A 16,133-nucleotide genomic window follows, 5' to 3' on the forward strand; every position below is an offset into this window, starting at 1 on the left:
TGCTGTTTGTGCCTCTGTCTCCATCTCTGTTTCCGCAGAAACTTGTGAAAGAGGTTGCTTCTTCTTTAACTAAGAAGGCCACCCATGATTTGGTTGCCAAGACAGCACGGAAAGTTCTTCCAACTTCTTTTACTAGCCATAAACCTAAAGTAGAAACGCCTTTGCCTCAGTTTACACAGCCCTTTCAAGGTAGACCCATCAGTAGGGGTAACTCCAGACCCGATGGAAGAAGAGCAAAAAGGAGGGTATCTAGAGCTGGGCGAAGCTGAGTCTGACTGCTTTCGCCTTCAGACAGCAGTAGGAGCCAGACTGAACAACTTCTGGCAGGCCTGGGAGAGAAGGGGAGCAGACCCTTGGTCCGTTCTTTTGCTGAAGGAGGGTTACAAGATCCCTTTCATAAAGAAACCCCCGCTAGTTCAAGATCCAATAGATCTCTCTCCCAGATACCGAGAGGACTCAAAGAGGCAGGCATTGCTGCTACAAGTGTCCCTCTTGTTGGAAAAAGGGGCAGTAGAGAGGGTGCAGGACTTACAGTCACTAGGATTTTACAACCGCCTATTCCTGGTCCCCAAAAACTCGGGGGGATGGAGACCAGTCCTGGATGTAAGTGCTCTCAACGCTTTCATTCAGAAAACAAAGTTCTCGATGGAGACTTCAAAAACTGTGCTAGCAGCAGTAAGAAAGGGTGACTGGAAGATCTTGTTAGACCTCCAGGATGCCTATTTTCATATCCCCATTCATCCGATTTTCAAACGTTACCCGAGGTTCGTTTACGGGAAGGAAGTCTTCCAGTTTCGAGCCCTGTGTTTAGGCCTCAGCACCGTTCCTTTCATTTTTACGAAGCTGATGCTAAATGTGGCGAGCTTCCTGCATTCAATAGGTATCAGAGCCTCCCTGTACTTGGACGACTGGTTACTCAGAGCGTCTTCCTTCAATCGCTGTCTGGAGGATCTACGAATGACACTGAGATTGTCAAGGGAACTGGGTCTTCTTGTCAACACAGAGAAGTCCCAACTGATTCCATCCCAGAAGATTCTTTATTTAGGGATGGAGATTCACAGTCTAGCTTTTCGGGCTTTTCCGTCTCCCACAAGGATAGAACAAGTCCTCCTAAAGCTTCGTCTCTTCCTAGAGAAAAGAAAATGTTCGGTAAGACAGTGGATGAGTCTGCTGGGAACACTCTTCTCACTGGAGCAGTTTGTCTCCCTAGGAAGAATAAATCTCCGCCCTCTTCAATTTCACCTCAATTACCATTGGGACAAGGAGAAGGGTTTAGAGACGGAAAGTATTCCACTTCCAGAGTCTGTAAAAAGTTGCCTCCGTTGGTGGAACGACCCAATCAAACTTCAGGAGGGTCTCTCGGTGGAGCAAAGGAGCCCAGACCTTGTGTTGTGTTCCGACGCCTCGGACTCGGGGTGGGGAGCAACACTGGGCAAGCTGGAGAGCTCGGGTCTGTGGACAAAAGATCAAGAGAGCCTCCACATCAACCAGAAGGAGCTGTTAGCTGTCCTGTTGGCCCTTCAAGGTTTCAAAAGTTTGGTTCTAAATAAGGTGGTGCAGGTAAACGCCGACAACACCACAGCTTTGGCCTATATCTCCAAGCAAGGCGGAACACACTCAAAGTCCCTTTACGAGATTGCAAGGGAGCTTCTAGTTTGGGCAAAGAGAAGGAATGTAACCTTACTCACAAGGTTCATCCAAGGAGAGAAGAACGTGATGGCAGACAGCCTCAGCAGGAGAAACCAGGTTATTCCCACGGAATGGACACTGCATCAGGAAGTTTGCAAGAAACTATGGCGGATTTGGGGTCGTCCGTCCATAGACCTTTTCGCAAACTCGAAAACGAAGAGGCTAGAGACCTACTGCTCCCCAGTGCCAGAACTAGAAGCAGTCCACATCGACGCTTTCCTGCTGGACTGGTCTCACCTGGATTTGTACGCGTTCCCTCCATTCAAAGTCCTGTACAAAGTATTACAAAAGTTTGCCTCTCACAAGGGAACCAGATTGACTCTAGTAGCTCCCCTCTGGCCCTCGAGAGAATGGTTCACAGAGGTACTTCAATGGATGGTGGACATACCAAGAAGTCTGTCAATACGAGTAGATCTACTCAGACAACCGCACTTGGAAAGGTTCCATCAAAACCTACCAGCTCTACGTCTGACTGCATTCAGACTATCGAAAAACTCGCAAGAGCTAGAGGCTTTTTGAAGGAGGCAGCTAAAGCTATCGCTAGAGCAAGGAGGACCTCTACTATCAAGGTCTACCAGTCCTTTGGAAGGGTAACAGATCAGATTTGACCTGGAACAACTATACTCAGCTTCGAGCTTTTGCTCAGAGAGTTTATGCCTCAACTGAAAAGGAGTACAATTTAATCATAAAAGAAACACTTTCTGGTACAACTCAGGAACATAAATGGTGGTCTACCCTTAAATCTGCACTCTTTGGTGTAGATGCAACAGTTCCTCCTTTACTTAAACCAGATGGCTCAGTCACTCACTGTCCAAAGGAAAAGGCAACCCTTTTGGCTGATGTTTTTGACAGTAAACAGAGTAATGAAAAACTTGAACTTCCTCATTCCTGTTTTCCTGAGGCTAAACTAACTAGTTTAGCTTTTCGATCTCGTGAGATTAAAGCTCTGTTGATGGACCTTGATGCTTATGGAGGTGTAGACCCAAATGGTATTTTTCCTTTGTTTTTTATAAAGACAGCAGATTTCTTAGCTCCAAAGTTATCTGTTATTTTGCGCAAGTTAGCAAGAAGAGGAGCTTTTAGCACTTGTTGGAGAATTGGTAATGTTACTCCTCTATGTAAATGCGTTTGTGGTAGCTCAAGTCCCTCTGATTACCGCCCAATTTCCATAACTCCCATATTATGTAAAGTTTTTGAACGTCTTCTGGCAAAACGTCTTAATAGGTTTGCTGAAGGTAATCATCTATTCCCTAGTTTGCAATTTGGTTTTCGTAAAGGCCTTGGAGCATGTGATGCCCTTCTTACAATCTCCAATGCAGTACAGAAATCCCTTGATTGTGGTCGGGAAGTTCGTATGATTGGCCTTGATTTTAGTGCTGCCTTTGACCGTGTTAATCATGAGGCCCTTGTTTTCAAACTGAAACAGTTGGGAGTGGGTGGGTCGTTTCTTAGCATTATTATTGATTTTTTAAGTAGTAGATCTCAAAGAGTAGTTGTTGATGGGCACCATAGTGAGTGTAGGAATGTGATATCCGGTGTTCCACAGGGTAGTGTTCTTGGCCCATTACTTTTCATTCTATATACACATGACATGTGGTTTGGCCTAGAAAATAAGCTTGTTGCATATGCAGATGATGCTACTCTCTTTGCATCAATTCCATCCCCTGAATGTAGATCTGGGGTTGGTGAATCCCTTAATAGAGATTTAGCTAAAATTAGTGCATGGTGCAAGTTATGGGGTATGAAGTTGAATCCTAACAAAACTCAAAGTATGATTGTAAGTAGGTCAAGGACAGTGGCTCCTCAACATCCGGATCTCAGTATTGATAATGTTTCTTTAAATTTGTATGACTCTTTCAAAATTTTAGGTGTGTTTCTCGATAGCAAATTTACTTTTGAGAAACATATAAGGTCTGTGTCTTCTTCAATTGCACAAAAAATTGGCTTATTGAGAAAGTCTTTTAAGATATTTGGTGATCAATCTATTCTGAAGAAGTGTTTTAATTCTTTTATTCTACCTTGTTTTGAGTATTGTTCTCCTGTCTGGTCTTCAGCTGCTGATTCTCATCTTAATTTGTTGGACAGAAACTTACGGTCTATTAAATTTCTTATTCCTGATCTAGATATTAATCTCTGGCACCGTCGTTCAATTAGTTCATTATGCATGTTGCATAAGATTTTTCATAACTCTGACCATCCTTTACATTCAGATCTCCCTGGACAATTCTATCCTGTTCGTAATACTAGGCAGGCAGTTAATTCTAATAGCCAGGCCTTCTCCATCACGAGGCTCAATACTATGCAGTACTCTAGAAGTTTTATTCCAGCTGTTACCAAGTTGTGGAATGATCTTCCTAATCGGGTTGTTGAATCAGTAGAACTTCAAAAGTTCAAAGTGGGAGCAAATGCTTTTTTGTTGACCAGGCGGACATGAGTCTTTTTATAGTTTATATATGACATATTTGTTTTTGACGTTGTTAGTAGTTTGTATATGACATATCTGTTATGACGTTGTTACTTTTTTTAGAATGATTTATTGTTAATTTGTTCTCTTCAGTTATTTATTTCCTTATTTCCTTTCCTCACTGGGCTATTTTTCCCTATTGGAGTCCCTGGGCTTATAGCATCTTGCTTTTCCAATTAGGGTTGTAGCTTGGATAGTAATAATAATAATAATAATAATAATAAAATGGGAGGTTTTTTGAGATTGGTGCAGAGCTAACTCAGTATCCTCTTCCACTACCTCTCTGACCCAAATTGCTGACTTCTTTTTAGACCTTAGGAGAAAACGCAAGTTTTCTTCCTCTACTATTAAAGGGTACAGGAGCATGCTAGCGGCTGTCTTCAGGCACAGGAACTTAGACCTCTCTAGCAACAAAGACCTTCAAGACCTTCTCAAATCCTTTGAGACTTCTAAGGAGCGTCAACTTGAATCACCAGCCTGGAATCTGGATGTTGTCCTGCAGTTTCTCATGAATGACAGGTTTGAGCCCTTACACTCGGCTTTGTTTAAAGATCTCACTTTAAAGACTCTTTTCTTAGTCAGTCTAGCGGCAGCTAAAAGAGTCAGTGAAGTTCATGCCTTTAGCAAGACTATTGGCTTCAGGAATAGCAAAGCTATCTGCTCCTTACAACTTGGTTTCCTTGCCAAGAACACACGCCCATCTCATCCATGGCCGAAGTCTTTCGAGATTCCAAACCTTTCCGATGTGGTTGGTGAGGAAATGGAGAAGGTCCTGTGCCCTGTAAGAGCACTTAAGTTTTATCTAAACAGAACTAAAGAATTACGAGGCAAGTCAGAAGCTCTATGGTGTTCAGTCAAGAGGCCATCCTTACCAATGTCAAAGAACGTCCTGTCATATTGTATCAGGCTCTTGATAAGAGAGGTTTACGCTCACTGCGGTGAGGCAAACCTCAAGCAGCTGAAAGTGAAGACACAAAGTCACTGCGGTGAGGCAGACCTCAAGCAGCTGAAAGTGAAGACACAAAGTCAGAGCTGTGGCAACTTCTGTAGCTTTCAAGCAGAATCGATCTTTACAGAGCATTATGGACACAACCTTTTGGAGGAGTAAATCTGTGTTCGCCTCACATTATTTAAAATGTGTCCAGGCTCTTTACGAGGACTGCTACACTTTGGGACCATTCGTAGCAGCGAGTGCAGTAGTGGGTGAAAGCTCTACCACTACATTCCCCTAATCCTAATACCTTTTTTCTTCTCTTGGAACTATTGTATTTTATGGTTGTTTGTGGAGATTGGTCGACAGTCTTCCACAATCATTGATTTTAGCAGGTGGTCAAACTTGTTCCTTGAAAGCGCCCAAAACAAGGGTATTGGTTGAGGTCCTGTCATAGTGAGGTAATTACACCGTTTTGACGGCTCCTAGAGGTCTTTCAGCCCCCTGAGAGGATCGCTGGATCTCATAAGGATAGCGGACTAATGAGGCAGAGAATCATAAAAGTCAGCTTCCTTATCAGGTACGAACCCTTAAGCTTGTTTTTTAAAAACTCTTGAGTAATATTCCAACAATGTTGGCTGTCTCTGACCCTCCACCAAGGGTGTCAATCAGATATATACAGTATATATCCACCGGCTAAGTCAGATGTTTAAAAATTATATTTTCATAAGAAAATAAATTTTTTAACATACTTACCTGGTGGATATATATAATTAAACTCCCTCCCTTCCTCCCCTCTAGAGACCTATGGGCATGGAAGGTCTGAGGATTCATGGAATGGTTACAGTTACCTGGTGAGTGGTGGCACTAGTAGTACACCTAGCTACCCAATCTGCGATTGCCACGAGTTTTGAATTTCTGCTGTGACGTAGGGACTTAAGCTATATATATATATCCACCGGGTATGTTCAAAAATTTATTTTATTATGAAAATATCATTTCTGGGTCGACCTGTGACGGCCGGTGAAAAGGTCCTTCTTTACACTTTTCTGATATAAATCTTCCAAATATACCAGAGAAAGATAAAAGCATGGAATGCAGAGGTTACTACCCTCGCGCGAGCACCTTGTGGGTGTCGTGTATACATCAAGGGCGTGTGAAAACCACTATTCACAGGCTGTCTTCCATTTAGATAATTCCTTCATCAAAGGGAAGGGCCGTAACAGAGGCCCTAGAAAACACACTTGGACCACGCCACCGTCACCTAACACGAACGCCCTCTAGGACATCCTTCTGTTTTGGACTTGCTCGCTAAGTCGTTTTTGTTTGTGCTCTCGGTGTGTTTTCCCGTGTTTGGCGTTAATTCATCATGACTGACGCTGCTACTTCACCTTTACCAATGTTAAGTACCATAGTTTGTTTTGACAGCTTTTTTCAGTTCCGAGCATTTGTTCTCTTCTCTCAGTGGGAAAAGGCTAAACACGATCACTCTCCTTCCATTGCTTCGGCTTCGAAGAAGAATAAGAAGTATAGATCTTCCCTTTTGAGTCCATATTTTCCCCTGCCTGGTCCTTCATTATCAGATCTTTCACGGTAACGGATGATGGTGTCCGCGAGTTTATTATGGATTTCAGCTGAGTAGTTCCTCCTGCCCTTCAACATGAGGGTGAGGATTCTACCTTCGTCTCTGATCCTTTAACTTTAGATTTAACCCCAGCCGTTGATCTTATTCCCACTGATGTTCGCTGGTTACTAGCCGAGATACCTCATCCTGCTTGTTGGCCATATCATCATATGAGCATTCTTGATTAACCCTTTTACCCCCAGGCTATTTGGAAATTTCCAACCCTTAACCCCGAGGGGGTTATTTTTTCCCAGCACATTTTGCAGTATATTTTTTCTAAATTGCTCTAACAGCCTTAATTTTGGTCATAGAGAGGTCAGGTTGGTCTCATTCTCTTGGAAAATGCCTGAATTTTCTCAAAAAATCATCAAAAATATGAAAAAAAAATTTTTTATAGCATTTTTTTTCAAGGACGTACCGGTACGTCCATGGGGGTAAAGGGGTGGCTTTTGTGAAACATACCAGTACGTCCTTTGGGGGTAAAAGGGTTAATTGAAGCAGCTCTTTATCCCTCACATGGGTTCTCAGTGATTTTTCTGAATACTTTCTAGAAATCTTTCCTTTGTGCTCTCTGTGCAATGAGCATAAGTGTACACCCCGCCATCTTGATGTTGTGCGTCAACCATCTCGGCACTCATCTGAACTTCCTCTATCTCTGTTGATGAGAACATACAATACCCCCTTCAATTATTATTATTATCACTTGCTAGGCTACAACCCTAGTTGGAAAAGCAGGATGCTACAAGCCCAGGGGCTCCAACAGGGAAAACAGCCCAGTGAGGAAAGGAAACTTAAGGAAAAATAAGATATTTCAAGAAGAGTAACATAAAATTAAATTTCTCCTATATAAACTATAAAAACTTTAACAAAACAATAGCAAGAGAAATAAGATAGAATAGTGTGCCCGAGTGTACCCTCAAGCAAGAGAACTCTAACCCAAGACAGTGGAAGACCATGGTACAGAGGCTATGGCACTACCCAAGACTAGAGAACAATGGTTTGATTTTGGAGTGTCCTTCTCCTAGAAGAGCTGCTTACCATAGCTAAAGAGTCTCTTCTACCCCTACCAAGAGGAAAGTGGCCACTGAACAATTACAGTGCAGTAGTTAACCCCTCGGATTTAGAAGAATTGTTTGCTAATCTCGATGTTGTCAGGTGTATGAGGACAGTGGAGAATATGTAATAAATAGGCCAGACTATTCAGTGTGTGTGTGTGTAGGCAAAGGGAAGATGAACCGTAACAAGCGAGAAGGATCCAATGTAGTACTGTCTGGCCAGTCAAAAGGCCTCATAACTCTCTAGCGGTAGTATCTTAACGGGTGGCTGGTGCCCAGACCAACCTACTACCTATAAATGAAGTCAGGTACAGTATGCCTCTTACCCCTTAGGACAGTTGAGTCTCTCTTCTCCTGATAGAGAAGTTGCTTTCTAACACTATCCAAGTGTTTAACCCTCTGAAATATTTGGCTTTCAGAACCCTGAAATGAATTACTGTAGTTAGTCTGGGGTCAAATAACTTTTTCCTCCTCGAGAAATATGTTTCCTCATTTGAAAATATCAGGACCTGGGTGTTCTCTAGGAATGCTACAAAGTTGAATGATGTATTTTGTCAAAAATGTAATATACTGTACTGTAATTCATTGCCCACTTTATAATGGGAACCTTGCAGAGCTGTAATCTTCTTTCACCTAAAGTCCTTTTTACTCCTTTAAATGAGATACAGTATATGTTATCTACAAAATGGGCGAGGAGAATTCAACTCAGAATAATGTAAGATATTCATTTTACAGCTTGAGTGAACAAATTTACACTAAGCACTTACTGTACTTGTGACACACTTCCTTCTTGGAATTTCCTTTCTGATAGAATGCTGATTAATTTTATTTCAAAAACACATGTCAGGGATGATAATGTGTTATTACAGCTAACTTGTTAATCAACAATAGTGGACTTTCTAAAATCTTGAGTATGTCTTAAAATATGCTGGTTGAACATTCATTTACCCATCTACCCTCATGTTCTATTTCCCAATTAATTTACCTTCAGATCAGAGTACAGTACTGTAATAGTTATACATTACAGAAAGATGGCTATCCCTGAAAGCTAATACATTATACAGTACTGTAAGCTTTACCATGAAAATTATTTGTACCACAAAAAATAGCATCACACTAGACAAGGATGAGTGAAGGATGACTAAAAAAATATTACACTATATTTGAAATTTAAGTAATCATTTAATAATTTTACATGACCAGAAACTATATTCAAATTGTACTGTATTCATAAAATCTTTAACAACAAATAAACAGAAGTTGTAACAATGTTTCCGAAGGCAACCTTGCGGATTTTTACTGAGAGGGACCAACAGTAGTGGCCTGAATGTGTGAGCAGAATGATAAAGCTCAGGCATCTAAAGAAAATGTTTAATTGGCAAACCAGAGGAAAGAGAGGTTGGAAAGCCAAGGGAGAAGGAAGATGGTGAAAATCTATATACAAAAATGAGGAAGAAAAAATATTTCTTGAATCTGATTGAGGAAAGATTGTTCAAGGACCACACTGGTGGAGAGGAAGGACAAAGATATATTTTGCTAAATATAGATAGTGCCAATTTTCTGGGGCTACAATCAATCATAATGAATTACTCCCTGTCGCAAAGCTTTCACAATAAGTAATGAAAGACATAAACGCTATTGAACTGTACATACATAGCAAGATTTACAAACCTTGTTGTTAGCAAACAATTTTTTGCAAAGGAACACATCTTTACCACCATGACAACCTACACATTTAGGTAAAGCTTTACTGTGTGTAATTATACATCAACCTGGTACAGTACATGTATTGTACTACATTACTGCCAGCACACAGTAAGCAAATGATAAAATATTATAAGACCAACCTAGGGAGAGATTGTGCAATACCCAAATCTGATCCAGCCTTCACCGCTTCGAAGTTCCCACATTGGTTATACAGTATACATAAAATTACCCCATAATGAGATGTTTTTTCAAACATTTGATAAATATATCACTATACTATGATAAAATATTACAAGACCAACCTTGGGAGAGATTGCTTTATATCCAAATCTGATCTGGCCTTCACCACCTCAAAGGTCTTACATTGGTTATACAATATGAAATGACCGCAAAACAAGATGTTCTTTTGACCATTTGATGATTATAATTATCACCATACTAGTAATAATAATAATTATGTATAGTAAACTGTCCAAATTGTTATAAAAATAATAATGATAATATTGTATGTACAGTTGAATTTTTCTACTTAGGAAATAATTGAAAAATGTTATTTTTATTAATAAAATAAATTTTTGAATATACTTACCCGATAATCATGTAGCTGTCAACTCCGTTGCCCGACAGAATTCTATGGAGGGATACGCCAGCTATCACAATACTAGAAGGGGGTGTATTTACCAGCGCCACCTGTGGCCAGGTACTCAAGTACTTCTTGTTGACACCTCCTCAATTATTCCTCGGTCCACTGGTTCTCTATGGGGAGGAAGGGAGGGTCGATTAAATCATGATTATCGGGTAAGTATATTCAAAAATTTATTTTATTAATAAAAATAACATTTTTCAATATTAAACTTACCCGATAATCATGTAGCTGATTCACACCCAGGGGGGTGGGTGAAAAACCAGTGTACAAGACTAAAGGATAGCTAAGTATCCCATATTTCATATAATCAGTTATCCACAATAACAATGAAATAATAAGTACCTGGTAAGGAAGTCGACTTGAACCGTTACTCTGCCTTTAATAAGATCGTCTTCCTTACTGAGCGCAGCGTTCCTCTTGGGAGGCTGAATCAACTCAAAGGTGCTAAAGTATACAGGGCTGCAACCCATACTAAAGGACCTCATCACAACCTTTAACCTTGGCGCTTCTCAAGAAAGAATTGACCACCCGCCAAATCAACAAGGATGTGGAAGGCTTCTTAGCCGACCGTACAACCCATAAAAAGTATTCAAGAGAAAGGTTAAAAAGTTATGGGATTATGGGAATGTAGTGGCTGAGCCCTCGCCTACTACTGCATTCGTTGCTACGAATGGACCCAGGGTGTAGCAGTACTCGTAAAGAGACTGGACATCTTTGAGATAGAATGATGCGAACACTGACTTGCTTCTCCAATAGGTTGCATCCATAACACTCTGCAGAGAACGGTTCTGTTTGAAGGCCACTGAAGTAGCCACAGCTCTCACTTCATGTGTCCTTACCTTCAGCAAAGCAAGGTCTTCTTCCTTCAGATGAGAATTTGCTTCTCTAATCAGAAGCCTGATGTAGTAAGAAACTGCGTTCTTAGACATTGGTAGAGAAGGCTTCTTGATAGCACACCATAAGGCTTCTGATTGTCCTCGTAATGGTTTTGACCTTCTTAGATAGTACTTAAGAGCTCTAACTGGGCAAAGTACTCTCTCCAGTTCGTTCCCCACCATGTTGGACAGGCTTGGGATCTCGAACGACTTAGGCCAAGGACGGGAAGGAAGCTCGTTTTTAGCCAAAAAACCGAGCTGCAAGGAACATGTAGCCGTTTCAGATGTGAAACCTATGTTCCTGCTGAAGGCGTGGATCTCACTTACTCTTTTACCTGTTGCTAAGCACACGAGGAAAAGAGTTTTTAATGTGAGGTCCTTAAAAGAGGCTGATTGGAGCGGTTCAAATCCTGATGACATTAGGAACCTTAGGACCACGTCTAGATTCCAGCCTGGAGTGGACAACCGACGTTCCTTTGAGGTCTCAAAAGACCTAAGGAGGTCCTGTAGATCTTTGTTGGAGGAAAGATCCAAGCCTCTGTGGCGGAAAACCGCTGCCAACATACTTCTGTAACCCTTGATCGTAGGAGCTGATAGGGATCTTACGTTCCTTAGATGTAACAGGAAGTCAGCAATCTGGGTTACAGTGGTACTGGTTGAGGAAACTGCATTGGCCTTGCACCAGCTTCGGAAGACTTCCCATTAAGACTGATAGACTCTGAGAGCGGATGTCGTCCTTGCTCTGGCAATCGCTCTGGCTGCCTCCTTCGAAAAGCCTCTAGCTCTTGAGAGTCTTTCGATAGTCTGAAGGCAGTCAGACGAAGAGCGTGGAGGTTTGGGTGTACCTTCTTTACGTGAGGTTGACGCAGAAGGTCCACTCTTAGAGGAAGAGTCCTGGGAACGTCGACCAGCCATTGCAGTACCTCGGTGAACCATTCTCTCGCGGGCCAGAGGGGAGCAACCAACGTCAGCCGTGTCCCTTTGTGAGAGGCGAACTTCTGAAGTACCCTGTTGACAATCTTGAACGGCGGGAATGCATACAGGTCGAGATGGGACCAATCCAGCAGAAAGGCATCCACGCGAACTGCTGCTGGGTCTGGAATCGGAGAACAATACAAGAGGAGCCTCTTGGTCATCGAGGTAGCGAATAGATCTATGGTTGGCTGACCCCACAGGGCCCAAAGTCTGCTGCAAACATTCTTGTGAAGGGTCCACTCTGTGGGGAAGACCTGACCCTTCCGGCTGAGGCGATCTGCCATGACATTCATATCGCCCTGAATGAGCCTCGTTACCAGCGTGAGCTTTCGATCTTTTGACCAAATGAGGAGGTCCCTTGCGATCTCGAACAACTTCCTCGAATGAGTCCCTCCCTGCTTGGAGATGTAAGCCAAGGCTGTGGTGTAGTCGGAGTTCACCTCCACCACCTTGTTAAGCTGGAGGGACTTGAAGTTTATCAAGGCCAGATGAACTGCCAACAACTCCTTGCAATAGATGTGAAGAGTCCTTTGCTCCTGATTCCATGTTCCCGAGCATTCCTGTCCGTCCAGTGTCGCACCCCAGCCCGTGTCCGATGCGTCCGAGAAGAGACGGTGGTCGGGGGTCTGAACAGCCAATGGTAGACCTTCCTTGAGAAGAATGCTGTTCTTCCACCACGTTAGAGTAGACCTCATCTCTTCGGAAACAGGAACTGAGCCCGTCTCTAGCGTCATGTCCTTTATCCAGTGAGCAGCTAGATGATACTGAAGGGGGCGGAGGTGGAGTCTCCCTAACTCGATGAACAGGGCCAGCGATGAAAGTGTCCCTGTTAGACTCATCCACTGCCTGACTAAGCATCGGTTCCTTCTCAGCATGCTCTGGATGCATTCTAGGGCTTGGAAGATCCTTGGGGCCGACGGACAAGTCCGAAAAGCTCGACTCTGAAGATCCATACCCAAGGAGACAATGGTCTGGGATGGAACGAGCTGAGACTCCTCAAAATTGACCAGGAGGCCCAGTTCCTTGGTCAGATCCATAGTCCATTTGAAAATCTCCAGACAGCGACGACTTGTGGGAGCTCTTAAAAGCCAGTCGTCTGACGGAGCCGGACACAAGATCATGATACTGCTGCACAGTCTGTAAACTGTCAATCATGGGCAAGCGAGGAAGTACAGTGACAACCCGAATCTGTCTAGACTGTCTGGGTCGTACAGACAACTCCTTAACGGGTTGCTGAGGTTGCCGCACTGCGTCACAACAAGTCACTTCTGTTGGTTGTTGAACGTCTTCCCCGTGACACATTGACTCCGTAAACAAAAAATCCTCTAACAAGGACTAAGCTTGGACTGCATGTCATGCAACACAGCTCAAGGTCTATGGGAGCAGGTGTGGTAACAGACGGGATTAGCGGCTGAAGTGGAACCATTACCTTCCCTGTAAGCATGTTATGCTTAAATAAAAGTCCATAAGAGGTTATGCAGCTAAAGGCTCCCTCCAAATGACAGAGTCCTCAAGGGAATATCAGAAGGAGGGAGAAAAGAACTTTCTCATCTACAGGGACCTTATCCTAGAAAAGCTAAGTTCTCTGAGTGAGGGTTCACTGGTGCAAAAGCAGCAGACTAGAAGGCAACGTTATGAAACTGCTTGACAGTCTAGTGAGTTGGCAACAACCCAAGATGTGTTGAGAAGCATGCGGTAAGGTATGCAGAGCATGATGTATGCAGAGTATGCTGTATGCAGAGCATGCTGTATGTAGAGCATGTTGTATGCAGAGCATGCTGAATGCAGAGCATGCTGTATGCAGAGCATGTTGTATGCAGAGCATGCTGAATGCAGAGCATGCTGTATGCTGAGCATGTAGTAAGCAGAGCCTGCTGTAAGCAGAGCCTGCTGCAAGGAAAGCAGAGCGTGTGCATGGCGTTTAACATTTCTCAGAAATTCCATGACCAGTGCTAGAGTGCTTTATGCATGCTTGCATGGGGTTTAAACCATGGTATGAAAATGGAGGTAAGGTATGCTGAACAGCAGAGTCAGAACGAGCTGGAACAACAATAGTTGTGGTTTCCTCTTCAAGACTCCGTTGAGGGAACACCTGAGGCTCAGTCTGCAAAGGCTGAATAAAAGACAAGCAGAAGGAAGGCGCATGGGTGGAGGAGGCTGACTCCTAGCATGAGTGGTTGAACCCAAGGGTTGCGCTTGCTGAGCGGTTGGCGGAAGCGGAGTAGCAAGTTCCAGTTCCTGTGGTGTGAGCGGAGCGCGATGAGGAAGAGGCTGCGCAGAACAAGGTAAATGTCTCGCAAGCTGAGGCTCCTGAGGCGCAAGGCTAAGGTGTTGTGGTGCTTGCCTTGTGGAGGGTTGAGCTCGCTGCAGCGAGAGCTGAGGAGACTGACTCATGGACGGGAGAGGTTGTTGTACCTCAACCGAGTGTTGCATCACTGGTGGAGCAGCAAGTGGAGGCGGAGGAAGAGAGGTATAATCCTCCTGATCCCAATGTAAAGGATGCCTTAAGGAAGGCGGAGGCTGAACACCACAGGGAACAGCAAACTCAGCACGTGGCTCAACATCGTACGCCTGGCAGGTGGAACTGCGATCAGGCGGAGCGAGCGTAGGCGGAGGGAGTGTAGGCGGAGGCGGAGGAGTAACACTCTCAGCCCGACACTCACGCATTAAGTCCGAAAGCTGTGCTTGCATGGACTGTAGTAGAGTCCACAACATCGTACGCCTGGCAGGTGGTACTGCGATCAGGCGGAGCGAGTGTAGGTGGAGGGAGTGTAGGCGGAGGCGGAGGAGCAACACTCTCAGCCCGACACTCACGCCTCAAGTCCGAAAGCTGTGCTTGTATGGACTGAAGTAGAGTCCACAACATCGTACGCCTGGCAGATGGTACTGCGATCAGGCGGAGCGAGTGTAGGTGGAGGGAGTGTAGGCGGAGGCGGAGGAGCAACACTCTCAGCCCGACACTCACGCATCAAGTCCGAAAGCTGTGCTTGCATGGACTGTAGTAGAGTTCACAACATCGTACGCCTGGCAGGTGGTACTGCGATCAGGCGGAGCGATCATAGGCGGGGGGGAGTGTAGGCGGAGGCGGAGGCGCAACACTCTCAGCCCGACACTCACGCATCAAGACCGAAAGTTGTGACTGTATGGACTGCAGTAGAGTCAACTTGGGGTCGGCAGACACTAAGTTCTGCTGAGGTAAAGCCTTAACAGCAGAGATCTGTTGTGGCAGAACCTTACTCCTCTTAGGCGGAGTGTAATCAACTGATGACTGAGGAGAGTCAGAGCTAACCCAATGACTGCATTCGGGTTGTGAACTTTAACTTCGTACGTCTGGCATAGGTCTGGACTTAACGTTTAAGAGGTCTTGAGACCTGAGACCAGCGTTACTCTGCCTTAATTTTCTCCCCTAATCTCTTCTGCAGACGAGCAAAATAAGGGCTCAATCGTCTGCGGGTGGGAGTGACGGTCTCGGTAAGACACGCCCACAACCACCGAGGATACTTCTGTGCGCCGATCAAGGCCTGCTGAACCCTTATGCCCTTCGACATTGCTTCTCCCCTGGGCTTGGGAGCTTGCAAGAGGTCCCGGACTGGGAGGACGACTGGCGCGCACAAAAGTATCCTCACGCACTAATCACTTATCACTTTGATTTCTGTTTGCACTTATTTCACTGAACTCGAAACTTTAAGTGGTTTGTACCTGAAATACGCAATTCTATCCTTTCTCAAAGTTAGTAATTGCGAAAACAGAATTACAAAGTAACAGAAAAATCTAATGAAAGATAAATCAGTGGCTGGAAAGAGACTAAACACTAGATCACTCTAGAAACGTTTAGTTTCTTCCCCTAAAGAGACTAGGGAGAAGAGCAAAAACGATAACGACGTTACTCGTACGCCTGGCAGGCTTGAATGAAACGTTTATCCTCTTTCTCCCTCCGTCTCTATCTCTCTCTCTCTCTCTCTCTCTTGACTTAGAACCTGAGAGAAGAGCCCAATCATATATATCGTTAAAACATATTATTGTTAAAGGAAAAAACTGAAAAGTTCCTTTATTAGGATCAAAACCATTAAGTTAAGAAAGAATGAACAAAACGCTAGACACGGTTACTCTTACTGCAACGTGAAACCGTGAACATTCTTTCTCTATCGTAACGATAGAGTGCAAGTT

This window comes from Palaemon carinicauda, chromosome 42, assembly GCF_036898095.1.
Source record: "Palaemon carinicauda isolate YSFRI2023 chromosome 42, ASM3689809v2, whole genome shotgun sequence".
Taxonomy (NCBI): domain Eukaryota; kingdom Metazoa; phylum Arthropoda; class Malacostraca; order Decapoda; family Palaemonidae; genus Palaemon; species Palaemon carinicauda.